We start from the raw sequence: 18,629 nt of genomic DNA, 5'->3' as shown, positions 1-18,629 counted from the left end.
TCTAAACTTCGAATGGCGAATGGTGGAGGAACAAAATCGAAAATTCAAAGAGATTTTGAACACCCAGGGGTAGTATCTTGTATTTTCAAGACTATGTTTTGGTCGAAAACTTCAAAGATCTCTCTTTTGAATTGAAATAAAAGAGCTGAAGCTGGAAGATAAAGAAATACTTGGTGATTCCTCGTCTTGAAGATTCAAGCAAGGAGCCGACAAGCTCATACAGGGTCGATCAAAGGGGTAGTGGTTAAACTGCAAGAACCACATTAAAACAAAAAAAATCTTAAAAATTTCATTTCAAACCTTTTCTTCTTCTTTTTTTTTTTTTTTTAAAAAAAAAAAAAAAAAAACATTCCATGGTTGTATGAGTATAACTGCCAACTACCATGTCCATTGCTGCAAGACGTTAAACTTCTTATACATCTCTATAGTTGTAGGAGCTAAAACTGCTAACTAAAACTTTGTTTTTCAAAATATCTTTATCATTCAAAACTTTCATTATATGTCTTGTGTTTTCAAAAACTTTAATTTATTTGTTAAAATTGTGGCATGTCCAAAGCTCTGGGATCTATTTCAAAATTCCCCCATTGTTTTCAAAATTTCTTAAAAGGCTTTTAAAAACCAAGGAGCTTGGACACCTGTATATGATGATTAGCGGAATGTCACCTCATCTCTTTCTTCAGAATTGACCAGGTAAACCTTTTCCTAAATAAGAAAAACCCATAGAAGACCTTAGGAAACCCTAAGGAAATAAAAAAAAAAATGCCAAGTCTAAAAATTTGAAATTGTAAAAATCCCTGAAGTTGAATAGCATGGCTAGAAAATCCAACTCGAGTTTCAAGCTTGTGTAACTCACTGACATCTCACACTGAAAACCATAGGATGAAAAATACCTTAGGTGGGTGAGAGGGGAGTGCAATGTCTTGGAGGGGATAGTTGGAGTGCCATATGACCACAAACATCAGGATAAAAGTTGAAATGTCTGCATTATCTTCACCACTAACCTGCCCCTTGAATGACAAGGAGCATAAAAGAGTATCTACTTCTTTGTCATTCATTTGTCCCTTGAAGGACAGGGAGTGCCAAAGAGGGGCAACTATTGGCACCATTTTAAAATTGGCAAATTCTGTGGTTTTCGTGAACCCATAGGACTACACTATTTCAGTAGGCCCCTAAACCATGGACCACCGTAATTATGGTCCTCATCTTAGCAAATCTTGTAGTGTTTAATAGTTACCCATTTACACCTAGCAAATCTTACAAGTTTTAGTAGTTATTCATTATGCACACCTAGTTGCCCATTTTTCATCGAGCAAATCTTATAGGTTTTAGTAGTTATCCATTCTACACAGCCCTTTTGAATTTATAAAAAACACTATCATACCTCTTTTTGAGGGGTAGGATGTGTAGGACAGAGAGAAAGTGGGACGTGTAGACCTGTAGGAAAGTGGGACGTGTAGACCTGTAGGAAATCAGAGAAAGAGAGAAAGCTCAGAGAGAAACTGAAAAATAGAGAGAGCCCAGAGAGAAATTCAACCAAGCCAAGGCCTAGTCAAAACCTGAAGAGAGACAAAGAGAACTCACGGCATAAACTCAGCCGGTACTGATACGAGCGAGGCCTCAAAGCCTTGGATTTGCTAGGCCAACTGGCCAAGCCGGGCATTGTTCTCATTTTTTTCTTTAGTTTTTGGTTATTTTGTTAGATCTTGGTTTTATTTCGTATTTCATTCAATATTTCGTGTTTTCAAATCTATGCTGGCTTTGCCACTAATCTGAGAGTAGATCTGCTCATTTCTAAGTTAATCTGGTCTCAGATAAGAATTTGATTGTCCCCACTATCTCTATCACTTCTTTTTTTTAAAATCAATTTGTGGTGTTCAAATCTGAGAGATCTTCCTCTGGAGATCTCTCCGATTTGCATCGTAAACAGTTATCTAGACCGTCTATTTTCAATTGCTTACACCTTACTTGATCTGCGCTAATTTTAGAGCTTTAAATTCCTTGATTAGGAAGGAAAATCAGTTTTTAAGCCATCACAAAGTTTATCGAGACCAAAACTACATCCCTTAGCATAACTTAGAGAGAACCCGTATTTGGATTTTTTAAGATTGACGCTTTATACAAATCACACCCTTTAACAAATTAAGTAAAATATTAAGTAATTGGTATTTTAAGTAAGATCTGTAAATTTTTTATAAATCTTTTTTTAAGATTAATACATTAATTTTAAATTTTCATTAGTAAAATGGCTACTCATTAAATGTGTGCCACATTAAAATGAGTAAAATAAGGGCGGCACCAAAACTTATAGGGACAAGTCTAAGGCATCAACATTAAACAATCAAAGTAAATCACACTTAAAACTATGCAGAAAGAGACAATTTTGGTGCCACAAGCCTTGCAATGGTATAAAATCTATTCTTACCCCTAATCATAAAAGCTCCAAAACTAGTACAATTGAGCAGATTTATAAACAATTAAATTTTTTAAAAATGAACTATCCAAATAATGCATTACTAAATGCACTATTTTAATGACATGGAATTTTTTTTATCCCCATATTCATACATCTCGATGTCGAGATAGTCAATTTGAGAGTTATCTAGTGTAACAATAATTTTTTCTATTCAATTTTTAATTAGCAATATATTTCAATAGTATAAGGTAAACACTTTATATAAACTTTTTCCACACTTATTTGCACATCACCTAATAAATCACATTAAAAACACCAACCCTCGCATTGGAATGGGATCCATGACAAGCGCTAAAGAAAAATAACTCAAATTCTTTTGGCAAGAAAATGGGGGATGTTTGTGAATCATTATCCTACCAGGATCGAAATGCAGTGATGAGGTTATTTTCGTGCAAAGAACATTTAATGGTATGCATAAATAATGATGATGGTGATAAGGGATCCTATCATGATAGAGGACTGCCAACCTTATCACACATACATCTACCACTAGCTCAAAGATGCTCATGGCAATGCCTATGACAAATTCGTGACTACCAAGCAAGTGTACTTGGTTGAGGGAGAAATTCATGGTACTCCCAGAAAAGAATTTCGAATAGATAATCAAGAGACACATGCAGGCATATCTGCCACTTCTCTATGGGATCACCATTTTCATCAGCTATATAGGCAACGAGGTACCCAAAAGATATCCATAGCTATTTGAGAATTTTAACCAAGCGGGGTGTTAAGCTTGGTGTGTCAAGGACATGTTTTATGTATTCCATTCTCTTTTGAATTATGTTGTCCTAAAGACTCGATATTTTAGGGGTCGCACACCTTTTTTAAAATATTTGTGTATGACATTACAAAATGTAGTTTTTTATATAATTCTTTACTCTCCGATTTGCGCCAATCTCAGAGTCGAGATCTACTCAAATCTTACCAAAACGGAATGAAATTGTGATAAGATAGAGACAATGGGGTTGCTCGAATTATGGGCTCAAGACTGTAAAGATTTATTCAAATCTAATGCTTTCTTGATTCCTCTGGCAGCACCAACTTCTAGATTTATGTACTTTTGCTTTAAAAACTCTTTGAAACTTTACAAAGTAAGAAATAATATAAAATACCGAAAATAAACTAAATTAAAGATGAAAATAAATTAAATTAAACAAAACAAAGGGATACTTACCTCTGGGAATTCAGAATCCTGATTTTCGGGCTTGGATCAGGATTTCCTTCATATTTGCACCGCCATCTCCTTTTGGGTGTCTTATGGTTACTGCAATTGGTAGATATAAGGTTCTTTGACTTAGGTCTCTAAGGTAGGGGAAAAAGCTCTAGAATTTCATGTAGGGTCTGCTTAGGTTTTTCTTGGGTTTGGAGGAGAATTTATTGAGTTTCATAAGGTTTTTGCGATCCCCTAATGTAGAATCTGAGTTATGTTATTTTTCAATAATTCTTTGGAATTTTCCTAACTTTTTTATGAATTTTATAGGGATTTTTTCTAATTTTGGTTAGTTTTGGGCTATTTTTCTTAATTTGGAAATTTCAAAGGTATTTCTAGGGACTTTTTGATCTTTTCATGGTATTTTTTGGTTTTTAGAAGGGGTATTTATTGGCTTGAAGATTCTCTTGCTTTTTTGGATTTTTTTTTTTCAAATTTTTTCAAACTTATCCGTTTTTTTTATCCCAATTAAAAAAGATCTTTACTACATCATCATGCTGCCATTGGGCCCAACGGGCTGCACGACGAGAGCTTGGGCACATGCTCGACAGGCGATATGTCGAGCAAGCTAGTGCAACACACTGCCTGTTGCGCGAGTCACCCCAGGCCCATTAAGCAAGGAGTAAAATGTGGAAGGGAGAAAATTCTCATTTTGTCGAACTATTTCCCACTGACTTTAACTTTCCTACCGTAAGTTTGATTCATGCAACTCTTGGACCATTAAAAACCTCTCAGATCCCTCTACAGCTTGGGATAGGGTTTTGAAAAAGTTTGAGATAATTCTATTGGATCTTGATTGCCTATCATTTACTAGGGTTTTTTTTTTGGAATTCCTTAAGCTATAATTTCGAGAGAGTTGTCCACAGTTGTCCCTCTTTTGCATTCACCTAGAGTATTAAATGAATGACAAAAAAGTAGACACCTGAGACCTGATAGGGAGGAAAACGTTTTTCGATATATCATTCTTTTGAATGACCAGTACCCTTTCGGTAGGCCGTACACTGATAGATGCTTTTGATCCATAAGACATCAAACTGGCATAGCTATCTTTGGGTCAAAAGGGTTAAGAGGTCTCCGACAATCGGGATCCAAAGTGATAATCAATAGGAATCATGCTATATTTGATCATGTGACACTCTTTATTGTAGTCACCCCAATGCTACCTAAGATGCTGTCAGTGTAGTTATCTTCGACTTTAGACATTTTTTTTGGGGTTTGGTTCTTCAATCGAATGAGAGTTGATTTAGAAGTAGATGAATTGATGAATTCCTTGTTAGCTGAAGTTATACCCCATCAGCGTCCTGATGGGTCCACTTAATCCCTATCGGCGTCCCAGATAGGTCCACTTAATCCCTATCGGCGTCCCAGATAGGTCCACTTAATCCCTACAGGTCCACTTATACCTCACCGGCGTACCAGATGAGTCCACTTAATCCCTACCGGCGTCCCAGATAGGTCAACTTATACCTCACCGGCGAACCGGATGAGTCCACTTGCATACTTAAATTATTTCTAAATCTCTTTAAACATTCGAAAGCAGCAATATCATGTACTCAACATATCATTGAAATCATTAATATGAATTTCACTTAAACCATTAATAACAGTCACTCTCTGTAACATTTCAAAAATAACCAATAAAATATTTCGGGCTCAAATTTAGAAAGGTAGCAGTTTGTAAAGGCATTCTAGCATAATTGCCAATTTAATATGTATAAAAAAACTCTTATAGAAATTCAAGAATACGGAATTATCACAATTTACGGGATATCAATCCACAAATAAACATTTCACAACAATACTATAATCAATTGCAAAAATGTCAATTTTTAAATAATAAGGTAGTCATTTGCACATGAATTTTTCAATGTCTAAATATTCAAAACAGTAGAAAGAAATATCACAATTTTACTAAAAGCAGAAATATCACATTTATTTCTAATAATTTGATAGTATCTAAAATTTTCTAACAATAGCAAAGAAAAATAAATAAATTTATTTTTCTAAGAATTTACAACATTTAAAATTTCTAACATAGATAAAATATCACAATTTTTATTAAAAAGATTATTTTTCAAGATAATGAGGTCGGGTGCGCATAAAATTTATCGCACCTAAACTTCATGATAATAAGCAGAAATAATTATTTTTAAAAAGAATGGATTATTTTTCGAGACAATGAGGTCACTTACACATAAAACTGATAAAATAAAGATCCTAGACGGAAATATCACTATTTATTAAAAATAGACTATTTTTCAGGAAGACGATGTCACTTACTCGCAAATATTTGAGAGGGAGCTTCCGATAAAAATTCGGTTCGAGAGAGGAGTTCACTGTGTTTCGACCAGAGAGAGAGAGAGATCTCAAAATTTTCTAGGGTGGGAGTGCTCACCTCCCCTATTTAAATTCTTATAACGTATTATTATATTATTTTATTACGCTCTACCTCATACCTGAGGTGTCACGTTAAGAGTCTGCTTTTAACATACGAAAACCACGTCCACTAAAGGACGTGGCAAGCAGCAAGCAGCAGGCAGCAGCAGGCAAAAGCAGCAGCAAGCAAAAGCAGGCAAAAGTAGCAGGCAAAAGTTTAAACCAAGTAAAAACTTTTGAAAGTAGTGATGGTCCCCAAGGACCATCATACTCAAACAGACCATCACCTATTTAAAAGCATCTTTTCTCCTTTTTTTTTTTTTTGAAATTTTAGGATTGTTACATTCTTCCCCCCTTAAAGAAATTTAGTCCTCTAAATTTGTGTACCTGATTACTGAAAAAGATAGGGGTATTTTTCTCTGATTTCGTCTTCTCGTTCCCAAGTCGACTCTTCTCTTGAATGGTACTGCCATAATACACGGACCAAAGGAATCTCCTTGTTACGCAACACTTGCACCCTTCTATCCAGTATCAAAATTGGCTGCTCAATGAAGGATAGGTCCTTCCTGATCGGTAAAGGTTCATATTTTAAGATATGGGATGGGTCGGGCTGATATTTTTGTAGTGAAGATACATGAAAGACATTATGGACATTTGCCAATTCGGGTGGTAAGGCAAGTCTATAAGCGACACCTCCGATTCTTTCCAGGATTTCAAATAGTCTGATGTAACGTGGGCTCAACTTTCCTTTCTTGCCGAATCTCATAATGCCCTTTATTGGTGAGATTTTTAGGAAAACTCGATCACTTTCCTCAAATTCAAGATCTCTCCTTCGGTTATCGGCATAACTCTTTTGTCGACACTGAGCTGTCCTGAGCTTTTCACGAATTAATGCTATTTTATCTGTGGTTATCTGGACAATTTCTGGCCCCAAAAGCTTTCTTTCACCAACCTCGTCTCAACATATGGGTGACCTGCATTTCCTTTCATACAGGGCTTCATATGGTGTCATCTGAATACTGGTTTGGAAGCTATTATTATAAGCAAACTCAATCAGGGGTAAATGGTCATCCCAGCTTCCTGTTAGGTCAATAACACAGGCCCTCAGCATATCTTCCAAGGTTTGGATGGTCCTCTCCGATTGTCCATCAGTTTGGGGGTGAAAGGCAGTACTAAAGGTGAGTCTCGTCCCCATGGCTGACTGTAGTCTAGCCCAAAATTTAGAAGTACACCGAGTATCCCTGTTCTATACAATACTGACAGGAACTCCATGCAACCGCACTATTTCCTTAATGTACAACTGAGCCAGTCGATCCAAAGTGTACGTCGTGCGAATCGGTACAAAGTGGGCAGCTTTGGTTAACCGGTCCACAATGACCCAAATGCTATCATGTCCTGAATTTGTTCTAGGCAAGCCAGAGACAAAATCCATAGAGATGTGCTCCCACTTCCATTCTGGCACCGGTAAAGGCTGCAACAACCCAGCGGGCCTTTGATGTTCAGCTTTTACTTGCTGGCATGTTAGGCATTTAGACACAAATAGTGCTACCTCTTTTTCATATTATTCCACCAAAAGGTTTTCTTCAGGTCCTGATACATTTTAATACTTCCGGGATGTATTGTATAACGAGAATGATGTGCTTCTTCTAAGATAACTTTCTTTACACTCTCATCATTCGGGACACAAACCCGACCTTTGAATCTTATCAAATCCTCACTACATATAGAGAATTCATCTCTCTTTCCTTGCTTCACCTCTTCTATAATTGTTATAAGCTGAGGGTCTTTCTTTTGTGCCAATTGAATCTGTTGGATTAATTGGGGTTCCGCCTTAATATTGGCAATCATACTTACCACACTATTAATGGAAGGAGTTGGATGCCAATCCACTATTTCCTCTAACAATCGCATTTCTTGGATCATTAGATGAGCTAAGACTCTCGTAGATTTTCTACTTAGAGCGTCGGCCACAACGTTAGCTTTTCCTGAATGATAATGGATTGTACAATCATAATCTTTTAAGAAATCCATCCATCTTATCTGCCGCATATTTAAATCCTTCTGAGAGAAAAGGTATTTCAAACTCTTATGATCCGTGTATATTACGAATTGCTCACCATATAGATAATGCCTCCATATTTTCAAAGCGAATACTATTGCAGCTAGCTCCAAATCATGAATTGGATATTTTTTCTCATATTCTTTCAACTGTCTGGATGCATATGCCACTACTTTCCCATATTGCATTAATACACAGCCCAAACCTTTATGTGAAGCATCACTATAAATCACAAATTCCCCACTCCCCTCAGGAATAGTTAAAATAGGTGCTGAAGTTAATCGAACTTTTAGTTCTTGAAAACTCTCCTCACATTCACTTGTCCACTCAAATTTGACATTTTTCTGTATCAATCGAGTCAATGGGGTTGCGATTCGAGAAAATCCTTCTACAAATTTTCTGTAATATCCTGCCAATCCCAAAAAGCTTCGAACTTCAGTCACATTACTTGGTTGGTTCCAATTAACAACGGCTTCAACCTTTGAAGGATCAACTGATAAACCTTCCTTTGATACGACATGTAGTAAAAATGTCACTTGTTCGAGCCAAAATTCACATTTACTAAGTTTGGCATACAATTTCTTCTCTCCTAATATTTGCAATACCATTCTTACATGCTGCTCATGTTCTTTCTGATTGTTGGAATAAATTAAAATATCATCGATGAATACCACAATAAATTTATCCAAAAAGGGCTTAAAGATCTGATTCATCAAATCCATAAATGCAGCTGGTGCATTGGTTAATCCAAAAGGCATGACTAAAAATTCATAATGGCCATACCTTGTTCCGAAAGCTGTCTTGAGTACATCTTCACTTTTAATCTTAAGCTGATGGTATCCAGATCTAAGATCAATTTTTGAAAACACTTGTGATCCTTGTAATTGATCAAATAAATCATCAATTCTAGGTAATGGATACTTATTTTTCACTGTCACTTGGTTCAACTGTCTATAATCAATACACAATCTCATAGTCCCATCTCTCTTTTTGACAAACAGTACTGGAGCACCCCAAGGTGACACACTAGGCCTAATAAAACCTTTATCTAATAATTCTTCCAATTGTTGTTTCAGTTTTTTAAGTTCTGCAGGAGCCATTCTGTAAAGTGCCTTAGAAATTGGTGCCACCCCTGGTAATAATTCAATGGAGAATTAAATTTCTCTGTCAGGTGGTAATCCTGGCAATTCTTCTGGAAAAACGTCGGGAAATTCTCGGATAACCGGAGTGGTATCCAAATTTATTTCTTCCTTCCTATCTTCTTTGATATAGGCAAGAAAGCCTTGACACCCTTTTCGAAGGAGGCGATTAGCTCGAATACAAGAGATTAAATATGATGGGGAGTCTTCTTTGACACCATTGAAGTAAAATACTGGTTGATTCGGAATACTAAAGGTAACAATTATCTTATAACAATCAATACTTGCATGGTATGCAGAAAGCCAATCCATGCCTAAGATTACATCAAAATCTTGAATTTCCAGGAGTATTAAATCAACCAACAGTTCCTTTTCTTCTATCTTTATTACACATGATTTGTACATTATATTGGTGTTAATTGAATCTCCCATCGGTGTGGCTACCTCTAGAATGTATTCTAATTGTTCTGGTTCTACCTTTAAGTGGCATGCAAAGTGTTGTGACACAAATGAATGAGTAGATCCAAGATCAATCAAAACATGAGCTACTTTTTGGAAGATAGTAAGAGTACCTTGGATCACTGATTTTGAGGCCTGAGCATCTTGCTCGGTAATCGCAAATACTCTTCCCTTCATCTGAGGCTTTGGAGCTATCTCTCCCTGCTTTGGAAGCTGTTGTGTCTGTAAGCTAGGACATTGTTTAATCTGGTGTCCCAATTTTCCACATTTAAAACAGGCTCCGGTATTCTAATAACAAGGGCTTGATCCATGATTTTTCCCACATTTTCTACATGGTTCTATTGGGTTTTGAAACGGCGAGGGCCTTGGCTTCTTGTTTGGCCTTTCAAACTGTTGTTGATTAGATGATGTAGGTCTAACATGACTGTTCTGATTTTTCGTCTTTTGGTAATCTTCAAAATCTTTTTCGACAATTTGGGCACGATCCACTATTTCAGCATAAGTTCCTAATTTCAAGACTGATATTTTACTTCTAATAGCTGGCCTGAGACCCCTTTCAAATTTCTTCACCTTTCTTGCCTCATTGTTAATCATGTGTAGTGCAAACCTGGCCAATTCAGTAAACTTGGCCTCGTACTGTGCTACTGTCCTATTTCCTTGGATTAATTCTAGAAATTCCATTTCTTTTTGGTCTCGAATAAAATCTAGGAAATACTTTTCATTAAATGCCTCTAGAAATACTTCCCAAGTCAAGGTTTTATTTTCTTTGACCAATACTCCTTTTGCCATTCGCCACCAGTGTTGTGCCTCACCTTCTAACATAAAGACTGCCAAGGCCACCTTCCTATCATCAGGACATTCCATAACCTCAAATATTTTTTCCAATTGCATAATCCATCCCTCGGCTTCCAGTGGGTTTACAGTACCCTTAAAAGAAGGTGGGTTTAATTTCTTAAATTGTTCGATATTACTCCCACCATTTCCTGTAATTGACTGCCTAGGTGAATTGTTGTTTTTCATCTGATGTTGCATTAGAGCAACCATATTTTCCAAGGCTTTGTGAATTCCTTCCATATTGGCTTTAGCTATTCTGGATCTTGACTTTATCCCGGTCTGTACACACAATAAATGTGATTTTAAGTATATTATTTTTAAATTTCCTAAGGATCTTAAACCTATTACTCTGATACCATAATTGTCACACCCCAAGAATTTACAATACTGTTATTCCTGAGATGTGACAGACAAAACATATATACATCTATTGATAGGACAAATTTACAGTGGCGAGGTCTTACAAAGTAAATAAAGAAAGCTAGCACAACAACAATATCTTCCAAGGTTGATCTTGACTAACACTCAAAATGAATCCGCAGTTATCCTGAAAAAATGTTTACCATAGTTTGATGAGTTTGGCTACTCAGTAAGTGATCATCATAATCCTAAAAATAATCATGATTGAAAGATATCAATATTTTCCAAAATGAGATCTATTAACAGAAATGCATCAACAGTTTCACTTTCAATAAATGCATAATTAAGTATAATCCCAGTAATTGAAATGCTTATAACACTTTTAACGGCAGTACATAATTCAAAGGATTTCACAAAATACCCTACTGGCGTCTCAAGTAGGTCACCTATATACCCCATCAGCGTCCTGATAGGTCCACTTAATCCCTATCGGCGTCCCAGATAGGTCCACTTAATCCCTATCAGCGTCCCAGATAGGTCCACTTAATCCCTGCAGGTCCACTTACACCTCACCGGCGTACTGGATGAGTCCACTTAATCCCTACCGGCATCCCAGATAGGTCCACTTATTCCTCACCGGCAAACCGGATGAGTCCACTTGCATACTTAAATTATTTCTAAATCTCTTTAAACATTCGAAAGCAGCAATATCATGTACTCAACATATCACTGAAATCTGTAATATGAATTTCACTTAAACCATTAATAACAGTCACTCTCTATAACATTTCAAAAATAACCAATCAAATATTTTGGGCTCAAATTTAGAAAGGTAGCAGTTTGTAAAGGCATTCTAACATAATTGCCAATTTAATATGTATAGAAAAACTCTTATAATTCAAGAATACGGAATTATCACAATTTATGGGATATCAATCCACAAATAAACATTTCACAACAATACTATAATCAATTGCAAAAATGTCAATTTTTAAATAATAAGGCAGTCATTTGCACATGAATTTTACAATGTCTAAATATTCAAAACAGTAGAAAGAAATATCACAATTTTACTAAAAGCAGAAATATCACATTTATTTCTAATAATTTGATATTATCTAAAATTTTCTAACAATAGCAAAGAAAAATAAATAAATTTATTTTTCTAAGAATTTACAGCATTTAAAATTTCTAACATAGATAAAATATCACAATTTTTATTAAAAAGATTATTTTTCAAGATAATGAGGTCGGGTGCGCATAAAATTTATCGCACCTAAACTTCATGATAATAAGCAGAAATAATTATTTCATTTTATTTTTAAAAAGAATGGATTATTTTTCGAGACAATGAGGTCACCTACACATAAAACTGATAAAATAAAGATCCTAGACGGAAATATCACTATTTATTAAAAATAGACTACTTTTCAGGAAGACGATGTCACTTGCAAATATTTGAGAGGGAGCTTATGATAAAAATTCGGTTCGAGAGAGGAGTTCATTGTGTTTCGACCAGAGAGAGAGAGAGATCTCAAAATTTTCTAGGGTGGGAGTGCTCACCTCCCCTATTTAAATTTTTATAACGTATTAAACTATTATTTTATTACGCTCTACCTCAAACCTGAGGTGTTGCATTAAGAGTCTGCTTTTAACATACAAAAACCACGTCCACTAAAGGACGTGGCAAGCAGCAAGCAGCAGCAAGCAAAAGCAGGCAAAAGCAGCAGGTAAAAGTTTAAACCAAGTAAAAACTTTTGAAAATAGTAATGGTCTAGTTTAAACAAAGTAAAAACTTTTGAAAATAGTAATGGTTTCCAAGGACCATCATACTCAAACAGACCAACACCTATTTAAAAGCATCTTTTCTCCTTTTTTTTTTTTTTTTTTTTTTGAAATTTTAGGATTGTTACATGGTATCTTGGACAATATGGGATATTCCCCGGAGTGCTCAGAATCTCCTTGGACTTCCAATTTTGTTCCTCAACTACCACTCCTTTGCAGTTCAAATAGCCGAGGCTCTTCAGGTTTACATATATTGATGTCGTCAATTAACTTTTAATTTATGAAACAATTCTTATTTGAGAAGAGAATAATTTCTAGAGATTTTACAGAAGAGACGAAAAGATGGAGAAGTTCTTTTTTCTGTCATCCTGGGGTCCTTTTCGGGTGTTCCATCATGTGGTCATTTTTTACAACGCTCGGGATTCAGATTTTCAACTCGACGGAGTATGTTTCTTCTATTTTTCCTTTTCTTTTCTTTTCTTTTTTTTTTTTCTTTTACCCACAAGGTCCCTTTTGGGTGTTCAGCCTAGTTGCATTTTTTTCCAATGATTGGGGTTCCATTTAGATTTTCAGCCCAATGGAATTTCTTTTCTTGTTTCTGTTTTGAAGAAGAAGAAAGAGGAGGAGAAGAAGAAGAGTCACTGATATTTTTCCTTTTCTTAGTACTTCATCCTGAAAACATATGAGAACTCTATCATCCTTCTGTCTTCCAAGTGGTAGAGATTCTAATATTGGTTATTTTTAGCCCTACTTTGCCTCTGGTTGGTATCCAATACTTCTTTGACAAAGGTTACTAAATTCCTATTGAGTTTTTCATCCTTGAATTGTTTCACTTGAACCTTGTCTTCAGACTCAGAGTCACTCTTAGCTTCTTAATTCTTCAATCTCCTGTTTGGTTTGCTAAGCTCTTTATTTTCTTATTTTTCTATTTATTTTTTTTATATTGACTCCTTAAATCGTAAATGCCATGGAATAGGATGCTTAAGCAGAGCATGGATGCCCCATTTGGCTTATTTGAAAGGAAAGATTGTGTAATCATCCCACACCTTTTCGGTGATCTTTTTCAGTCATTACTTCATGTTTCTCTTCGGGAGTTGATAGCCTCAAGGCATATTGGAAGTTGTCATATAAGGCGTGGGCCTCACTGGTTGCCCATGCTATGTTATCACCAATGAATGGAGGTGTCCCTACCAAATAATATGATGTGGTAGCCCTTGTAGGGTCTTCTCCATTGGATGAGACCATCTCTATTAGCATGTTGGATGGGACTATCTCTACAACATTTTCAATAGATGGGAAGATCCCTATCAAGATAGTAGATGGGTCTACCCGTGTTGGATCTTCTTTTCTTCTTAAATGTGGGTTGCCCCAGGTAGTGGAGCCATGCCCCTGCCCCTATCTTTTTATTAGGCCAAGATAAGCTGGTTATCCAAGAAATATTGTGAAAGAGGCCCAGTTGGCCCTCTTAGAATCTTTAGGGGTTGAATTTCTTTTAACTCTTGCAAAGGTGTTGAATCTTCAAGAATGATCAAATTTGAGTCCCTCGCTTTTTTGGTATTGATTCTTGGATAAATCTTAGAGACTTATGTAATTGATTATTCTAGGCTTAGCTCTCCATGCCAAACAGGTAGGTCCGACAAGAAGTCAGATGAAGGTGGCACAGGCAGGCCCCTTAGGATTTCTAGAGGTTCCATTTCTTTCATCCATTCTTGAGAGGAACGACCTTTTTTTGGTTTCTTCGTAGGGGATAGTTCAATTGAATCATTTAGGCTTGACTCCTTTATTTCTTCTTGGATTGCACTTTCACTTTCAAGATTGAGCCATTCCTCACTAATGTAGTCTTGAGAATCCCTAGTTTTGGGAACTCGATTGAGCTCATGGATGAATTAAGCCTCCTACCTGTAACAATCCTAAACTTTCAAACAAAAAAAAAAGAAAAAGAAAAAAAAAAGTTTTAATACATGATGATTCATTTGAACATGATGGTCCTTAGCGACCATCGCTACTTTTAAAAGCTTTTGGTTTAAAAGCTTTGTTGCTTCCTTGCTCTTGCCACGTCCACTAAAGGACATGGGCTTTAAGTGTTTAAAGCGTAAGTTAATGCTCATACCTGTAACGTAATAAACGAATAAAATAATATGTTATTAGAATTTAAATTCGGAGAGGTGAGGACTCTGACCCTAGAAAACTTCTGAGATCTTTCTCTCTCTAGTCAAAATACAATGAACTCCTCTCTCTAGCCGAATTTTTATCGGAAGCTCCTTCTAAAATATTTTGAGTAAGTGACATCGTCTTCCTGAAAAATAGTCTGTTTTTAATAAATAATGATATTTCCGTCCAGGATCATTATTTTATAAGTTTTGTGTGTAAGTGATTTCATTATCTTGAAAAATAATCCGTTCTTTTTAAAAATGAAATGAAATAATTATTTCTGCTTATTATCATTAATTTTAGGCACGATAAATTTTATGCGCAAGTGACCTCATAATTTTGAAAAATAATCTGTTGAATAAAATTGTGATATTTTAACTATGTTAGAAATTTTAAATGCTGTAAAATTATTAGAAATAAATATGATATTTTTGCTGTTAGTAAAATTGTAAGATTTCTTTCTACTGTTTTTGAATATTTAGACATTGTAAATTTCAAATGTAAATGACTGCCTTATTACTTAAAAATTGATATTTTTCCAATTGATTATAGCATTGTTGTGAAATGTTTATTTGTAAATTGATATCCCATAAATTGTGATAATTCCGTATTCTTGAATTTCTATAAGAGTTTTTTTCTATACATATTAAATTGGAAATTATGCTAGAATGTCTTTACAAACTGCTACCTTTCTAAATTTGAGCCCAAAATATTTGATTGGTTATTTTTGAAATGTTATTGAAAGTGACTGTTATTAATGGTTTCAATGAAATTCATATTAATGATTTCAGTGATATGTTGAGTACATGATATTGCTGCTTTCGAATGTTTAAAGAGATTTAGAAATAATTTAAGTATGCAAGTGGACTCATCCGGTTCGCCGGTGAGGTATAAGTGGACCTATCCGAGACGCCGAGGGATTAAGTGGACTCATCTGGTACGCCGGTGAGGTATAAGTGGACCTGCAGGGATTAAGTGGACCTATCTGGGACGCCGATAGGGATTAAGTGGACCTATCAGGATGCTGATGGGGTATATAGGTGACCTATTTGGGACACTAGTAGGGTAATTTTGTGGAATCTTTTGAATTATGCACAGCTGTTAAAGTGTTATATGCATTTCAATTATTCGGATTATACTTAATTATGCATTTATTGAAAGTGAAACTGTTAATGTATTTCTGTTAATAGATCTCCTTTTTGAAAATATTGATATCTTTCAACCATGATTATTTTTAGGATTATGATGATCACTTACTGAGTAGCCAAACTCATCAAACTATGGTAAATATTTTTTCAAGATAACTGCAGTTTCATTTTGAGTGCTCGTCAAGATCAACCTTGAAAGATATTGTAGTTGTGCTTAAACTTTTTTTTGTTACCTTGTAAGAATTCGCCACTGTAAATTTGTCATATTAAGAGATGTATATATGTTTTGACTGTCACATCTCAGGAATATCAGTATTGTAAATTCTTGGGGTGTGACACTACCAGTCACCGATTGTGCTTATTTGAAAGATGGGACTGATTAGGCCATTTTCTTTTGTGGTGATATGTATCACAAGGATATCTTGAACCTTCTATGAGCTCATATCTTCAATCAAAATTGAGTTTTTTCTTGAATTTTTCTCCTTTCCTTGAGTTTTAGAACTCTGGCTATGGTTAACCCACTTGTTTCGATTATTTATCCCTGCCCCATTGTCTAGGACTGGGGTGCAAGTTAGATCCTTCCACTTCAATTGGAACTGCTTGTGGGGTAGTTTGCTCTTCCCTTCTCTCTTGGATCATGGTCCTTGGGCTAAGCCAATCCTTGGCCTTTTGTTTTTGAGATTCCCTAGCCACAAGGTTTTTTAGTGAGCTTAGGGTCATCTGATAATTTTTTCATGGGTGGATAATTTGGTCCCTTTGGGTCTTCATATTCTAAACTTTTTACTAGGACGACTGGAATTTCTTCATCCTTTTGTGGGTTGGACTTATTTAATTATATAAGAGCTCCCCATGGAATAGAATCAAAGTTAAGGAAATTCTCATGCCATTTCGTTGTTCATTTTCAAGGTAGTTTCTTCCTATACCCCAAGGCCATATGGAATGATTTTCAAGCTTGGGCATGAGTCATGACCGGTTGATTCTTATCAGATTGATATCATCAGCTAGGACTTCTTCATCTTCATTAGTCGTGTCATCTGATATTACCTATTTTTTCTTTGAGTAAGCCTCATTTATATTCCTATGCAATTTTGAGGATGGTCTTGACTCGAGATCTGTTTCACGTTCTTCAATTGTCATCTCTTTAGAGTCACATTTAAATGAATCTTCATTGTAGTTTGGCTCTTGTTCCATCGTCACTTCATCTGGCTCTTGCTTCAGTATGGTTTCATCGGGCTCTTGGCCTAGTGTGACTGGTTACCAATCTCAGGCCCTTTCCTTTTCTTTTTTAGTAAGTCAGTGCGGGAGAAGGTCCCCTACTTGCTTTTTATTAATATTTTAAAGTAAAGACAATTACAAATCATTTCTTTATAACCCAAGAACATGGTACATATGACAATTTATGAAGTAAAGCAAGGGAAATAAAGTCTAGTGAACAAGAATGCCAACACAGGCCTATAAAAGAGATATGGCCCTCTTTGCAAGAATATCAGCCACCACATTGGCCTCACAAAAAATGTGGAAGCATGACAATCCATGATTAGAAAGTCATTATCTACAATTTGTTGCAATCCGATATAACTTCCAAGGAAGTCGACAACATTTGAGAAAAATATCAACAAGTAAAATTGAGTCACTTTCAATCTGAAGAGGGAAACAGTTTAGTTGAACGGCTAGAACCAAACCCTCTTCATGAGCACATAAATCTCTGTAGTTATTGGAAGCGGTTCCAAAAGGCTTTGAAAACAATGCAATAAAAGCATCATCATAGTCTCTAATAACACCACCCCCACTTGCTCAACCTGAGTTATGTAAGGAGGTCCCATCGATATTTAGCTTGAAATGATTAGGGCTAAGAAATGATCATGCCAACGGGATAGCCAACTGATCCCTTTGTTGATTCTAATTGAACTGGAGATTTTCAATGATCACTTTTTTTGAGATATGAAATGCCCTGGATTTACCCTCAGCTAACTCCTGAATATGAGAAATGATTTGTCGAAGCATTTGTTCCCTCTTGATTAATCTTGATTGAAAAACTCTTGAAGTGCGCTCCACCTATAAGAACCCAATAGTCGCAAAGAACAAAAAAGTCCAAATATTGGAAAAACCTTTGGATCTGAATTTAAAAGATAACTAACTTCTCAACATACAAGGAATAGAAAAATAAAATGTTTACGACAATGCCATGCAATAGATCTCCATACAGTCTACTAGCAATCACCAAGGAACTGTAGATGACAAGGACTATCATCCTTGTTTTTAAAAACATACATATATGAGGAGTCATGGCTATTCCGTATTGTTGTAGGAGATAGATAGTGGGTAACCGATCATGAAGTGCCAACCAAGAGAACCGTTTTGCTTGGGGATGACATTTTGATGACCACAAGGTTTTGAATATTGGTTGTGAGGTGCCCTTATTTCAAATAAACTCTCAAGCCTCATTAGTCGAGAATAACCCACTCGCAGAATGAATCCATACTAGAATATCCCTATGTGGTTGTAATGGGATAATAAATCTGTCAACCTCATGCCATATCTGAATCAGAAAACCTGATGTAGGCAAAGGTAAGACCCAGGACTGAGAAACACCTCCAATATAATCAGATACCTTTGGCATAGCAACCTCAAGGTC

The sequence above is a fragment of the Amborella trichopoda genome, chromosome 6, assembly GCF_054954075.1.
Source record: "Amborella trichopoda isolate Santa Cruz 75 chromosome 6, AtrichopodaSantaCruz75HAP2 v2.0, whole genome shotgun sequence".
Taxonomy (NCBI): Eukaryota; Viridiplantae; Streptophyta; class Magnoliopsida; order Amborellales; family Amborellaceae; genus Amborella; species Amborella trichopoda.
The sequence above is the reverse complement of the archived record's forward strand: the minus strand, read 5'-3'. Positions refer to the sequence as shown.